We start from the raw sequence: 14852 nt of genomic DNA on the forward strand, positions 1-14852 counted from the left end.
GCGGGTGTGTGGGGGCAAACGGAACTCCGCGGTCCCACCGATTCGGGAGGACAGATCAGAGTTCGGGAAAGCCGAGGTGGCCGAAATCTGTGGGACAGACGCTGGGGAGGGGAGTACCAGGGGGAGGAGCACCCCCGAACTCTCTTTAGGGAACCTCTTCGGTCTTTGGCCGAAGAGCAAGCTGCACAAGCACGGGGCGAAGCTCGGGAAGTGCAAAGAAGGGCAACCACGGAGCCAGTGACGGACCAGGGCTCCTGCTCTGACACAGCGCAGCTGGGCCGCGCCAGGCATCAGGCAGAGACCCCGAGGGTCAGGTCTCAGTGGGGGAGCTAAATTAGCCTTAGAGTGAAGGCTGTCAAAACCTGTCCCCAAATGCATCCAACACGAGGAGAAGGCGTCTCACCCTCTGGCACCCACAGTGTCTCTCTTTATTGTCGCCCACACGCTGTCTGTGGCACCGTCTCTCGAGTGTCTTAATTCAGAACAAAGCCCCAGCTTTTGATCCTCCAGCCACAGACCCGTGTGGTCCCCACTGGCAGCATCGGTGTCCCCAGGGAGCCTGTTAGAAAAGCAGACCCTCGGGCCCCAGACACGGGGCACCGGAAAGGAAGTGTGAGCTCCCTGGTGAAAAAGCTTCAAACTGAAGTTCAGAGAGAAAAAAAAAAACCAGAAGAACAGTGACACGTGGGATAATGCCAACAAGCCTATCGGACATGTAATTTTCGTTTAATTAAATTTCCCCAGAAGTTTTTGTTTAATTGGAAAAAAAAAATGAGAAATTTCCAAATTTGATTATAACTATAAATCTACCAGTCAAAACTCCTGATGAATCCCGAGCAGGGTAATCTCAGGGAAAACCACACCAAGACACAACAGCATGATCAAATTGCTGGAAATCAGTGAAAAGAAAAAAAATCTTAGGAACTGTCAGAGAAACAAGGTAGACCACACGGAGAGGAAGAAAGATAAGAAACCAGGCTCGACCGTGGCGTGGAAGCTTTAAAGTGCTGAAAGAAAAATCAGAAATCTTGGCAACCCAGAATTTGAAACCAAAAGAGAGTATCTTGCAAAAAACGAAGGCACAAATAAACACGTTTTCAGACAAAGAGAAGCTGAGAGAACGTGTCGCCATCCGGCCTGCACCGTAAGAAACGAGCCCGAAGAAAATTCTTAAGGCAGGAGGAAGAACCGTACGAAAACTTGGACCCACATCAAAGAACCAAGAATGCCAGAAATGACAAATATGTGGCTCAGTGTCAAAGACACCCCCACCCCCGCCTTTAAACGATATTTGACCTTTGAAAAAACAACGCGTTTAGGATTTATAACCTATAACACTACGGGTTATAACGGTAAAACGGATGACAGAGGATGGGAGGAGGAGGCCGAAGGGTTCCGGCCCGAGACTCCTCGGTCACGTGTAAAGCAGTGTAACGTCCGAACGGGAACCGGGAGTGGACCGTGGTAAGTGAGAAATGCGCACTAGAAACCTGGGAGCGAACACGAAAGGGGCTGCTCCTTAGCCGGGGGAGAGAGAATGGGGCACCGAACCCCCACTGCGGACGGAGTCAGGAAAGAGGAGGGACGCGTCGGAGAACAGATGGGACAAAGAGGGCACAGCCAGCTGGCAGATTTCTAGTCAATTCTGCCAGGCCGGATGAAACAGCGAGGCCCGAGGACACGCCGCCTACAAGCAACTTGCTTTAAGGACCCGGGTAGGTTAAAAGGAAAACGATGCAAAGATGTGTCCCCCGCAACCATGAACCCCGGGAGGTCTGCAGGGGCAGTGTTACCTTGAGACAAAGTCGCTCCGGAACGAGAACCATTACCAGAGCTACAGAGGGACGCTGACGATAAAGGGGTCGATTCCTCAAGAGGATGGAATCTAAGTGTGAGTGTGCACGACGGACTTCAAAATACAGGAAGCGAAACCCGAAACCTGATAGAACACGATAGAACAGAGAGGAGGAACAGGGAAGTCCGCAACGGGGACGGGAGATGCCGGGAACGCCCCCTCTCAGCGTCTGACAGAACCGGGAGACAGAAAACCAACAGGGATGCGGGTGGCTCAAACGACAGTATGACGCTCTCGGCCAACCCGACATGAACATCAGAGGACACCGCGCCCCCAACTGCTGGACGCACGTTCTTACGGATACGCGTGGCACACTCGCCAGGACACGGGCGGACCCCGGAGGCATGGGGATTCCGGTCCCGACCAGCGCGGCAAAGCGAGTCGCCACCTTTTTTGCTGGCGGAGGTCCTGCCTTCAACTTGCCAAAAACGTGACGTCAGCGAAAACGAGGCGTGCCCGGGGACCGTTATTCTGACTACCACACCTGCTCTGTAGCAAACCGTGCTTCAGGTAGCAGAGAGCCCCAGGTGCTGCTGATGATCGGAGAACCAACACTTTGCAGTCGCTCACAATTAATTAAGTCCGGCAAAGGGTCGTCAGTGGGGCAGGGCTGATGGGGGACGTCACGGTGCATGAGCACGCGGCCACCTAAACCCATTGATGAGCTTCAGCATGATGAGTACAGGTGGCCCCCCTGACAGCATTATGCCAGGGAGATGCAATAGCAAGTCAACAGCGCCACCTACAGGGTGTCCTTGCTCCCCAATTGATCTTTTACCCCCAAAACGTTTCATTTGAAATATGTGAAGCTGCTGACAACAGGAAGTGCAGAGGTTGGAGGAACAGGCTGGACCACAGCAGCGAGAGGAAGCCGGCAGATAAACCCCGGGTGTGGGAGGCTGTTCAGGAGGCCGAACCTAGTTTCTGGAGGTTCTCACACTCGAGCCTGTGTCACAATCACCGGCGGGCGGGGGGAGCATGTTAAATGCGTGGGGGCCCACACTTCCTTTCCGGTGCCCCGTGTCTGGGGCCCGAGGGTCTGCTTTTCTAACAGGCTCCCTGGGGACACCGATGCTGCCGGTGGGGACCACACGGGTCTGTGGCTGGAGGATCAAAAGCTGTGGCTTTGTTCTGAATTAAGACACTCGAGAGACACCACCACAGGCAGCGTGTGGGTGACTATAAAGAGAGACACTGTGGGTCCCAGAGGGTGAGACGCCTTCTCCTCGTGTTGGATGCGACCAAGTCACTGTGATCATTTAAGGAAAAATGTCCTGTTTTTTCAAGGCGCGTATCGCAATTTTCCGGGGATGGAAATGGTGATGTCAGACAGTTGCCTTCAAATACTTCAGCAAAATGATGACTCGACGAATGAGCATGATGAAAAATCATGGGCGATCATTAAACCTGGGCGATCGCTGTATCGCGGTCCATTCTGTGTCTCTATTTTCGTTTGTTCGGAAACTTTCATAACACAAATTTAATTAGCGTAATTACCTAGCGTGGACGTTTCCTAACTCTGGGCCTCGGTTTCTTCAGTTGCCAGTTGGCGGGGGGAATGGGGTGGCATTCCTTGTAAAATTCTTAATCTTTTAGCAGGAAATGAAATGGGACATCTCTCGCAGAGTTAATCTTTTCAGTAAACTTAGTTAACTGTTCTTCCCTTCTTTCTTTGGAAAAAAGGCCCTCTTCCTCAAATCCTGATAATTGCCCCAAACTGGTGACTCAGATCCTCTGGCTCTTGATAAAAGTCATCAGCCCATTGTTAGCAGAAATGGTGTTAAGCCAGACGGGGCCCTTAGAGTCCAAGGGGAGGGGAGGGAACTTTAGGCCAAAGGTCTTTTTCACTCCTTAAGAAATATATTAACCGACTGTTTCCCTTTACTCGCTAAAGAGGCAAATCGATAATAGAAACTAATAGATATTTGATTTACATAACCAGTTTGTATCTTTTCTTTGTCTAGGGACTGAGGTGGCATTTCAGCAGGAAACCCAAGACCCCACCCCGACTGAGGCAGAAAGGGAAAGAGCTCCATGGAACCCCTGTTGGCAGGGACAACGGCCATGCTCAGCAGGAAGCAGATACGGGAGACCTCCTGTCCCTCAACATCCACAGTAATAATAAGGGGGTTCATGGTTCTTAGAAAAGAGTTAGGCAGGAAAATTAGTTAAGCGGTTTCGGGTCTGCCTGCAAAGACACTGAGCTCATCCTATCCCAGAAGGGGGGCAGCAGTGTGGCTGGGAGCTCCCTAATCCGCCCACAATTAAGCAAGCCAGAAGGCATTTTTTTTTTTTTACTCTCACAAAGAAACAAGTAGGCAGAGAATTAGGTACCAGTTTAAGCCACTCACTCGCACCTGCGCAATGAAGAGATTAACGACCTTCAACTCACCTGAGCCTCATTACAGCATCATTATAACATGATGCCCAGAAGTTCATCAACATCGTTATAACAGACTGAATTCTGGGGACAAACATGCGCAGAAAATGAGGAATCACTGAGCCCTGTCAGCCACCAGGCCTTCGAGCCAGGCTTCTCTCGCTCAGGCCCACGTCCACGTCTGGAAGTGGACTTTCCCTTCTAATAAAACTTTTCTTTTCTACTGTGTTTCGGTGTCTTGCTCAATTCTTTGTTCGAGACATCAAGAACCCGGACAACACGCTGGGAGAGGACCCCGCTCTCTGGTAACAGATCAAATCAACATCCGTGGGGAGCAGCTGTCTCCCCGAGGGACAGGACAAATCCCGCTGGGGGCTTTCCACAGCCCTGCCCCGTTTCTGGCGCTGGGGGCACGGTGCTGAGGGGTGGGGCTGCTCCGGCGGGGCAGGGCCTACGAAGCTGCCACCCCTGGTGAACCCTGCAGACCACCGACGGAGCCCGGCAAGCCAGGCCCCTGCCACTACCCTCGAGGTGCCCGTCCCCTCTCTGTGCAGCGAAGGGCCTGGTGCTTAGGGGTGGGGAGGCAAAACGAGCAGGTGCACAGCACCCGTGAGAAGAAGGTTTCTGGAATAACCGTGGAAGGCCGTCGGGAGGGAGCAGACGCAGGTCAGGGCTGGCCAGCGGCCCGGAGCCTGTGGGCAGCGCGGGCTCAGAGGCGCCCCCGGTGGCAGTTTGCCAGCGTGGCGTGTCGGCGCACGGCGCATGCGGGGACAGCTCGATTGGAATAGGTCTTCCTCGCGTCAGGAAGCATCAAGCCCCAGAAAGACCCAGCGGCTCAGGAGGTGTCCGAGCGCCTGCTGTGTCCTCGCTCCGTGGAAGAGCTGCACGTGCCTGGGGTGGCCCGCCTCTGACCCACCCCCGCACAGAGTCACACTGAGGGCTCGAGGTGCCAGGGCCCCGAGCCACGCCCAGTGCACACAACTGTGTCCCCGGCAGAGGACCCCAGCCCCACGGCGGGCACCCTGCCCTGAAAAGGAAGTGCGGGAGGCAGCAGTGGGGCTGGGAGCTCTGGCCCAGGCCTTGTCACGCACTCATAGGTGACGTGGGGCATGTCCCCCGGGCTTTCGGGCCTCGAGGTTCCGACAGGGAAATGGGTAAGAAGCCGCAGCCCTGCCCTGCTCCAGGCCCGTGCACGGGGCCCGCTGCGGAGGGCGCGGAGGGTCCTCTCCGGGGTGGAGGTCGTGAGCACGCCCTGCCTGACGCCCACTCCCCGTGCCCTCGCCCAAACCTGCAGGATCTTCTCCAGCTGCTTCTGCGAGTCCCCCACGACGATGTTGGCGCGGCAGTCGTGGGCGATGTACTGGCAGGCCTCGGGGGAGCTGGTTGTGTAGATGCCCGTGACAACGCCACTGCAGGAGACCGGGCCTTCGTGTCCAGGAGCAGACGGCCGTCCCGTCGGCTCAGCCCCAGCCCCAGAGAACCCGCACTGCCGGACACGCAGGGCTCCCACGGGGGCTCAGCACAGCCACCCCCGCCCCCGCCCCCGCCCCCGCCCCGCGGCGGAGGAGGCCAGGGACGAGATAAGATGCTGGGGAGTGGGTGGGGCCTCTAAGAAGAGACAGTGACCCTCTCTCCACCCCCGGCTCCCTGGAGACTGCCCCTACCCCAGCCACTCACCCTGCAAACACGGTGCCCACTGCCGAGAAGAACCACTCGGGGGAGTTGAAGCCGAGGATGGCCACGCTGTGGGCCCGCTCCAGGCCGAGCTCCAGACGAGGAAGACAGGCCAGGTCAGCAGCCAGCGGGGAAGCGGAGCGCCCCCCTCCCAGGGTCCACCCAGGCGGAGAAGGCCCATGGATCGTCACTCAGCAGCCCCTGCTGTCTCTCCCAGGGCCTTCCCGGGGAGTCGGCCCCTCAGCTCAGCAGCCGGCTTCCGGCCCCCCTGGAGGTGACCCCAAATGGAAAGCTCCTATCAGGTGCCTGGCACCTGGGGAGGGTGCAGCAAACGCCAAGCCCTCGGTGCCAGGGTCGCCAGGTGGGAGGTTGGGAGGGGGCCGTGAGGACCCAGACCGGCAGGTGGCCCAGGAAGGGCCCTCACCTTCAGGAAGCCCTTGGCGGCCTGGCGGGCCAGCAGGTAGTACTGGGAGTAGGAGATGTGCTCCCACACGCCCTGGCGCTTGTAGCTCAGTGCGCAGAGGCCCCCGTATTTGTCCAGGGTCCTGCAGAACATCTGGTGCACGGTGTAGGGGGGGCCGCAGGGTGCTGCCGCGGTCCACGCGCAGGCGGACCCGCCCATCCAGTCGAGTCATCCACAGAGCCTCCTCTGCAAGGTGGGGACACCACAGCTGGGGTCATGCAGCTCGGGACTGTCCCCAGAGAGCCCCAGGTCCCTCCCTGGGCAGAGCGCCCTGCCCGTGGTCTTGGGCTGGCAGAAGAGGCAGAGGCGGTGGGCCAGGCAGGGGATGGGGTGAGCAGAGCCTGCAGGAGGAGGAAGTCGGGCAGCCCTGAGGGGTGGGAACAGCTGGAGGGGAGGTGCAGCCTTAGGGACTGCTGCGGCCTCTGTGGCCTTTGTCCCAGGTGGAATTCACCCCAAGGAGAGGTGGTGAGTGGTGTGGTTTCAGCTCCCTCAGAAAAGCAAAACGAATCAGATCTCAGGGTGCCTTCAGAGGCTCCGCCCTCCTTGTGTTGGCTGAGAAAGGGTTAGGGGCAATGCCCAGGTGAGATAAGGCCAAAGCACCTAAATGGCAACCTTGGTGGGGAAATCCCTCCTCCCAGGAGGTAATCGAACAGTCCAGCTCATTCGTGCTGAGTACCCAGGCTGAGTCCCTCACCCAGGGACTTCCTTAGTTTTAAAGATGGGGCAGCGGTGGCTCAGAGAGGCTCAGTCACTGTCCCGAGGTCACACAGCCGGAATGTGTGCCCGATGCCACAGCTCACACGTGGGGCACTATCCTGAGGCACCACCCAGCCTTCAGGATCAGGTACCCTGTGCGTAGTACGTGGGGACAGAGAGCCACCACCTAGTTGGTGAGGCTCTGGGGAAGCTGTGCAAGCTCCGAGTCTGCTTCCTGGGGGGGAGGGGAGGCCGTTCTCAGGGGAGACGGGGACTCGTGCAGGAAAGAGCCTGGGCCGGGGTTGGTGCCCAGCGGATGCACATGTTCCGTCTTCCCTTTCCCAGCTTCTCCGGACTGTTTGCAAAGGAGGCTTGGGCGAGTGGTCTGGACTTTCTAGCTCATGGGACCTCCTTTCCCTAGGTGGTCACTCTGAGATGACCGGTGGAGGGCGGGGACACTCGGGGAAGGTGGCAGGGGCTGCTCTGCCACCTGCTGGCCGGACCCACGCTGACAGGGAAAGGCCCCACCTCGGCAGTCGTCTGTCTTCAGGTGGCACCAACAGGGTGCCCTGTGCCCAGCGGGCAGACGGATTGGATGACCTTGTCCCTCCTCTGTGACACTCTTAGGTGGGATGCTGACCCCGAGGTTGGCAGAGAGGTAAAGGGGCTGGGACAGGAGTGGCAGACAAGACGCTAGACGGGGAGGGCATGTATGAGTAACACCACGGCAGCCCGCGGGGATGCAGGCCGGGGCAGACAGGAGGCCGACGCTACAGAGGCCAAGGCCACGCTGGCCAGGCCGAGCCACTGCGGACGCCCAGCACCCTCTGGGGGAGGTGTGAGCCAAGGGCTGCCGCCAGCGCCCCCACTCACCGCTCGGGCGTCTCTACGCCCCTTTCCTGTGTCCCGGGACCCCAGTCTGGGAGGCCCCAGTGAGTGGCCTCCTCAGCCTCCAGCCCCTGCACTCTGCGAAAGTCCCGCCAACGGGCAGAGCAGGGCCCAGATGACAGGGTGGCCTGGTTCAGACCCGGTCACCTCGCTGCCGACCTCCCCCTCCCAGCGCCATTTAATCCCCTCGAAGAGCGAGGGGCTGGGGGGGTGAGGGGAGGCTGCATGCCCCACCGTGCCAGGGACATAAAATGATGACGTCGGAAAAGCTGGACATAAATCTACCATGCGACCCGGCCGTTCCAACTCCTAGGTATCGACCCAAGAGAAATGAAGACACGTGTGCCCACGAAGACCTGTACTTGAACGTTCGTCGCAGCTGGCTTGGAAGCGCCAAGAAACCAGCAAACCTCTGTCAGCTGGTAAAGGAAACGAACGGTGGGCCCTCCACGCACCGGAACGTCATTCAGCTCTAAAAAGGAACAAAGCGCCAACGGTGGCCACGCACAGTGAAGCTCAAACGCACGCTCCGGAAAAAGAGGCCAGAAGCAGGGGCCGCACGGCGTCCAGAGCGGAGCCGTGGCTACCTGGGGCCGGGGTGGGGCTGGGGTGCACCCGGGCACTCGGGGGCCTCCGGGGGGACCGAAACGCTCTAAAACCGGATCGTGGCGACGTTGGCACAACTACAGATTTGCTCAGGGTCACCATGTTGCGCACTGAACGTGTCAATCCAAGGGCACGTAAATTATACCTCGACGGAAGCGCCTCAGTGAATGGAGGGACGCTGAGCCCCTCGGAGGGGAGGCTCCCGCAGACGGCCTGGCACGGCCTCCTCGGGGCCTGGGACCGAAAGGCGGGGCGGCCAGCGGCTTGTGCTCCCCTGAGTTTTCCTGCTCACCGGTCGCCAAGGTCAGAGGTGAGTCACGTGATCTGTTACCACAACTTTTCTCAACCAAAAGTTTTAACTTGAACACTGATGGTCTTTTTAGGAAATCACAAAACACTACATCCTTGTTCTAAGAAATCCAAAGCAATTTAGAAGTATCTGATTGAAAAAGAAGAGAGACAGGCCCTCCTGAACCCTACCGCTCCAATCCATGTCACTATGTGGCATTGGTGTACGTCACGTCACGCTGACGGACAGATACGTACAAGGAGCTAGGTTTAATTTGTTGCCCTTCTTGTTATTTTTTATCAAAAGGTTGGTGGGGGGGGGAAGGATCATATTACTGCTGTATTAATCGAGGATGGCAAATCCCAAATGCCTACGGGGCCAGGTGGGTAACGCATCCGCGTCGTAATAAATAATGCGTAACAATAATTCATGAGCGACACGCCCCGCGCCGAGGCACAGCAGCACGGGCTCCGTTCCCACAGAGAAACACGCTCCCTGCCGTTCTCCTTGAGACACGCTGCTCCCACGGTCCACCTTCTGTTTCTCTGCTTTTGCTAGAGACAAGAAATAGGGCGCAGTGTCACTAAAAAAAAAAAAGCCACCACGCAGGGCAGCGATCACTGTACCCACCCAAGCCCAGCTCTGGGAGGCCACGGAGCGGTGGGGGCCGTGGAGGACGCGGCCACACAGCTCGTCCAAGGCGACGGCCGCGGCTCTGGGCTTCGGTGCCCACACAGAATGGAAACCAAGCGTTACCTGAAATCTGGGTGTCTGTGTCACTACCTGATTTTTAATTTCTGGCTCATGCTTAAAAAGAGTATCATGTGGATCAAATCAAGCACTGCCTTTAGCCAAATCATCCACCTTTAGCTTTTATGACATTAATATTTCTCTCTCTCTCTCCCTCTCTCCCTCCCTCTCTTCCCTCTCTCTCTCCCTCTCGTGTGTGTGTGTGTGTGTGTGTGTGTATGTGTGGCTGGCTGGCTGCATAATACTCCATTATTTGGCCGGACAGTAATATACTCAAATGCTTCCCAGTCGAAAGACATTCAGAAGATTTCAGCTCTCGGCTTGTGTTCCAGGCTTTCCAAAGGATAGGTTTCTAGAACTGGGTTTACTGAATCAGAAAAAAAATCATTTACAATTTTGATAGACAAAATTGTCCCTCCCGCTAAGTCACTCCCACCAGGCTGGGGGCCCTCGAAGGCAGGGCTGACCGCTCTCTGGTTCCCTAGCGCAGAAGCTGCCCAGAGCGGAGGTCGGGGGCCTTCGGGGAGGGACGAGTTAGCCCGTCCTGTCCCAACCCCAGCGGGGCTGGACCCAATGACCAGGCGTTCAGGGCACCCAGGGCTTTGCCTCCCGGCCTCCACCATCGTCCCCCAGGGCAGCCTGATAACGATGCAGGGCACGCTGCTGCCCACCTCCAGGGAGGCACGGCCCACAGAGCAGAGGCCTCTCAAGGGGGCCAGGCCAGTCTGAACCCATCCTGCACGCCGAGCGCCCCAGACAGGCCGGGCAAGAGCCTGCCCTGCTCAGTGTCCTTCTAGCCTGAGTCCACCACAGTTTGGTGACCTCAGCTTCTGTGCCAGCAGCAGAGCACACCCTGGGCAGGGGGTGGGTACTTTCTGCCCCTCGCTCTCCCCTCTGTCTGTCTCATATGGCCACCGGTCTTGGCCTGATACTGGCTGTGGTTTATCAATGGCCCATTATGCTGGGTGCCCGGGCAACGGGGAGCGGAGTTCTCTGGGGCTCTGGAACCTAAGGGTCTAACCGGCAGGGGACTCAACTAGTTGGGAGGAGCAGAGAGAATCAGCCTGGGTGCTGAGGTGTCTGGGGACAGCCCAGCCCAGCTCCTTACACAGAGGCAGGAGGCATTGGTCCTGGGCAGAGGTGGCTCGCCAAGAACACTCCTTCAGGGCACCAGACCCCTACTGCAAAGGCCAATCTGGGACGAGAGCCAGGAGGGCCCTCTCTCCTTATGGGGTACCTGGAACACGCTCAGCCCCAGGCCGGGCAGTCCAGGGGATGAGGAAGGGGAAGGGGTCACGGTGGCCTCGGCACATGAGAGCGAACGAAGGCCCGGCCTGGGCCACAACACTCTGTCCAGACTTTGGCAACGTGGTCCGGCACGGACCCGCTAGCAGGCTGGCGAGTCCAGCACCTGTGCCTGAGCCCTCCTGGCAGTCCCAGGGAGAGAGCCCCCCCAGCCACTGACCACTCACCAAGCCTCGTCGTCCAAGGGTCGACTTCAAGCTGTGAAGCGGAGTGACCCTGGGCCGAGCCCTACCTTCCCTGGGCCTCAGTTTCCCCATCTGAATTCGACTGATATAGACAAGAGGGTCCCCACGAGCCCCTGCAAAGTCATTGTTTTAGCTTTTTCGCCCAGGCATGGACCATGGGATGCTGAGGTGGGCTTTACTTGCCCCAAGCGCACGCTCAGGAAATGCACGGAACCCCAACCTGGGACTCCTCCAGCCTGTAGCCGAGGGCAGCGGTGCCCCAGAGCCATCCTACCCAAGCAGGGCCCTACCCAAGGAGGGGACAGCCTGGTAGAGGACACCCAGAGGGTCTGACAAACGTCCAGGCAGGGCCTGCGTGGGCGCCTTGCCCCTGTGGGCTGGGCCTGAGACCCCGTGACGCCTGCGGTCACCAGCTGCTTTGATGGGGGCTGCCTTTCTCCGGGAACCCTGAGGCCTCACTGAGCTCCTGCCCCCGACTCCAGCTCCAAGCACCCAGTGGGTGCAAGGGTCTCCTAGCAACATGGGCAAAGGGAAAGGCCCTGGTGGGGCCCCCCTACCCGCCTCCCGGTCCCTTGCCCTCCCCCGCTCCAGCCAGGTTCACACTCAGCCTAGAAAGGTCTAGAAAGAAAAGTGTCTCCTGGGCTGGCACAAGGCTGCCTTTGTGTGGAGGTCAGATGCCCACAGCTCTGAGGCCACGGTAACTGGGCTGCCCACTGGGCGTACAGCCACGTGGGGGCCGGACTTCAAGGCTGCTCCAGCTTCGTGGGAACTCAGGGACGCCTAGGTGAGACTTGATTCCTGAGGCAAGGCTCCAAGGACAGCTCCCTCTGAGCTACCCAGAGGGGCTGGCAGCTCGGCAGCCAGGAGGCAGGGCCTGCAGGAGACCCACTGTGTGTGATGCCAGCTGGGCCCACTGAGGGGCTCTGGCCAGCTAAAAGCTCCACAGACGAGCTGTGCGACATCTGACACGATCGCTGAACCTCTCCGAGCTCGGTTTCCCCAGTGAGATAAGGGTGATACGAGCACCTACCCTACCATCGCGACGAAGACGAAAATGAAGGAATGCGGGTCTGCCTCTCAGCACCGGGCCTGGCACAGGCCGGGCCAGGTGTGACGCGAAAGAGGACTTAGCCGGTTCTTAATCCCCAAGGGCCCCTCCCAACAGCCTTTGCTGCACTTACCCCTTCTGACCCTACAGAAAGTTCTCTGTGGAAGGGCAGCTTCAGACACCCCCTGTGGCTGCTCCAGTCCCCTCCCCTGTACAGAGCACGGAGCCAGGGGCTGCTGGGGAGCTGAGGAGATAAGGGGTTCTGAGCCACGGGGCCAGACTGGCCCACTGTGGGTGCCCGGTCCACGTTGAATCTGGGTGTCAACAGAGCTGCACCCTAGAGGCTGCCCCTCACCGCCAGGGATGCCACGGGCTGTGTGAAGTGTGTGCAAACCGCACATGGGCCTGGGGGGGGGGGCGCCTTCTCCACACCGCCTCGGGCACTGCCTGGGGTCCCTTGGGGCATCTGCTCTGGGACCTGCTGACAGCAGTGGTGCCAAGAAGCCCCCTTAATCCCTCTCAGACCCTTCCTCTCTTCACCAGCCCTAGATGCTGAACTCCCGGGGCAGACTGCCCCGCTCAGACCCAGGCCCAGAAGGGTTTGAGGGTCCGAGGCTAGGTAGGGGTCCTCCCACCCAGGAAGCCCACCATGGTCACCTCCTCGGCCACGTGTGCCCTTCATCCAGAGCCTGTCTGCCCTCAGACTGGGGGTTCTCAGAGGGCAGGAAGGAGGATCGTCTACCTCGGTATCCCAGCAGCCCCGCTCTGCACACAGGATGGGGGTCCAGGGCTGTTCGCAGCAGCTTCCCAAAGTCCCGATTAACTGAATGGCCTTCCGCCTCCGCCGCGGATGCCGGCCCGCGTCGCCCCCTCATTAAAGCCAGTGCCCCAGCCCGGCCTGGCCCCTTCCCAGCCCTGCCAATGGGGCCTGCTCCAGGGTCCCCTCGTTTGAAACCCACCCATTCCACGGCTCCACTGGGGTGCTTTAGATTAAGCAACTGAGGCCACAGGGCTGGGACCACGTGCCCGTCCCAGCGGACATCTGATGCCTTCCTGGGGCTCCAGGAGACACCGGGCTTTCCCCACTGGTTCCTGCCCTGCCCGAGTGGCCACCACCCACGGCCGGGCTGCCCGAGCGCCAGGGCCCCACCGGATGCAGGGTCTGGAACCCCCTTGAATGCCGCAGAGAAGGAACAGCCTGACCTGGCTGGACCTGGGTTTGAGCCAGCGGCTGGACCTGCCAGCGGTGAGGCAACAGCCGGGCAAGTCCCGAGGTGTCCTGGCTGCGGGGAGGAGGCCATGAAGGCCCCTCGGGCCTCTCTCGGGACTTTCAAACCCTTCCACCAGAAACTAGTCTGTCCTCTCCTTGGCCCAGCTCCTTCTCTGTCCTGTGGAGGGGCCTGGGAGGCAGCTCCACCCTGCCCCTCAGGCTGGAGCCCTGCCAGGCTACCCTGAGACCCTTGGCTGAAAGGAAAGCTTGTCTGAGGGCGACAGCAAGCCACGCAGGAAAGGGGGTGGCATCTGGTCTCCAGGGAGCCCAGTGGCCTGGCCTGGTGTCTCCCCTCTGAGGCCTCTTCACACCTCGGCTTCCAATGAACAGTGGGTGCAGTGACCTGTGCCCAGCTCCCACCCTCCAGCCTGTGACCACGCTTGTGGCAGAGCAGAGGCCCTGACGACGCCAGGCCTGCCCCCGACCAGGAAAGCCAGGTCAAGGAAACTCTGAGGGCCGAGCCCCGAGAACGAGACCCCAGGCCCCGCCTTCCTCCCGCCCTATCCAGAGACCCTTAGAACTGATCCCCCCAGTTAGTACCGCTTTGAATGCTGCCAGCCACTCCTCAAAACCCATACCCCGTCCAACAGTGAGGAAGGTGCTAGGCGTACCCACACCGTAGGACATTCTACAAAATACACGCCCACTTGACACTCAGCTCCCATCCCCTCGCAAGCTCCCAGCAAACGCTCAAGCGAGGGGCGCAGCGGCAGGGCCACCACCGCTGCCTGAAGCTGGGAACACGCGCAGCCATGAAAACCAGCGCCTGGGGCGGGGGGAGGAAGCCGTTCATCCCTGACAGACGACACGGGCCAGAGGTGACATGGGTGGCGACCAGGTGCTCATCATATCCATCCCGAGGACAACCCAGAGCTCGGGGGCGGTGACTGTGCCCTTATCATTTCCATGACTCTTCAGGACAAATGATAACTCTGCCTCACTTGGAGTACAATTATCTGATGGTAAAGGTCCTGAACGGAGCACGTGACTGGTGAAACCTCCAAAACAGACTCTGCCAACCCCTGCCTGCCGGCCCACCCTTCGCCGCAGTGCCGTGTGGAGGTGGCGCCGAGGCCCTGCCCATCGGCAGCCCCGACGCCCTTCAGCTCGCGGAGACCCGGCCCCAGGCAGGCCCAGGTGCCTGCATCCGCGGCCTCTCTCCTTCCCAACCTCCCTGAAGAAGAACCTTACCCCCACCCCCTTGCATCACACATGGCTCTGACGGCGGTCATGACAGAATGGGCGTGAGGGGGTCCCCGGGGCCTGGAGCCGAGTAGAGTTCCAACAGCGCCATCCCCCACCTTCTGCGCTGTGGCGCCCCGGCTTGCGGCCTGTCCCCAGCGCCCCCGGCGCCCCAGCACAGTGTGGTCTTCCACTCCGGCCGAGCCCTGGCCCTGCCCGGTCTCCCGGCTGGCTCACCTGGAGGATTCAGCTGGGCACCCT

The 14852-nt window shown here is 59.4% G+C and overlaps 1 long non-coding RNA gene across 2 annotated transcripts; it reads left to right on the plus strand.

The window, feature by feature from the left end:
* The first annotated feature begins 820 nt into the window (after nucleotides 1-820).
* Nucleotides 821-4463, plus strand: LOC120599367 (uncharacterized). 2 transcript variants are annotated; one of them, XR_005651879.1, is made up of 2 exons: nucleotides 821-1464; nucleotides 3820-4463. It is a non-coding gene; the product is annotated as an uncharacterized LOC120599367 (long non-coding RNA). The 2 variants fall into 2 exon arrangements; XR_005651878.1 differs by lacking the exon at nucleotides 821-1464 and adding an exon at nucleotides 1481-1715.
* The last annotated feature ends 10389 nt before the right edge of the window (nucleotides 4464-14852 follow it).

The sequence above is a fragment of the Pteropus medius genome, unplaced genomic scaffold, assembly GCF_902729225.1.
Source record: "Pteropus medius unplaced genomic scaffold, Ma_sr-lr_union100, whole genome shotgun sequence".
Classification (NCBI taxonomy): domain Eukaryota; kingdom Metazoa; phylum Chordata; class Mammalia; order Chiroptera; family Pteropodidae; genus Pteropus; species Pteropus medius.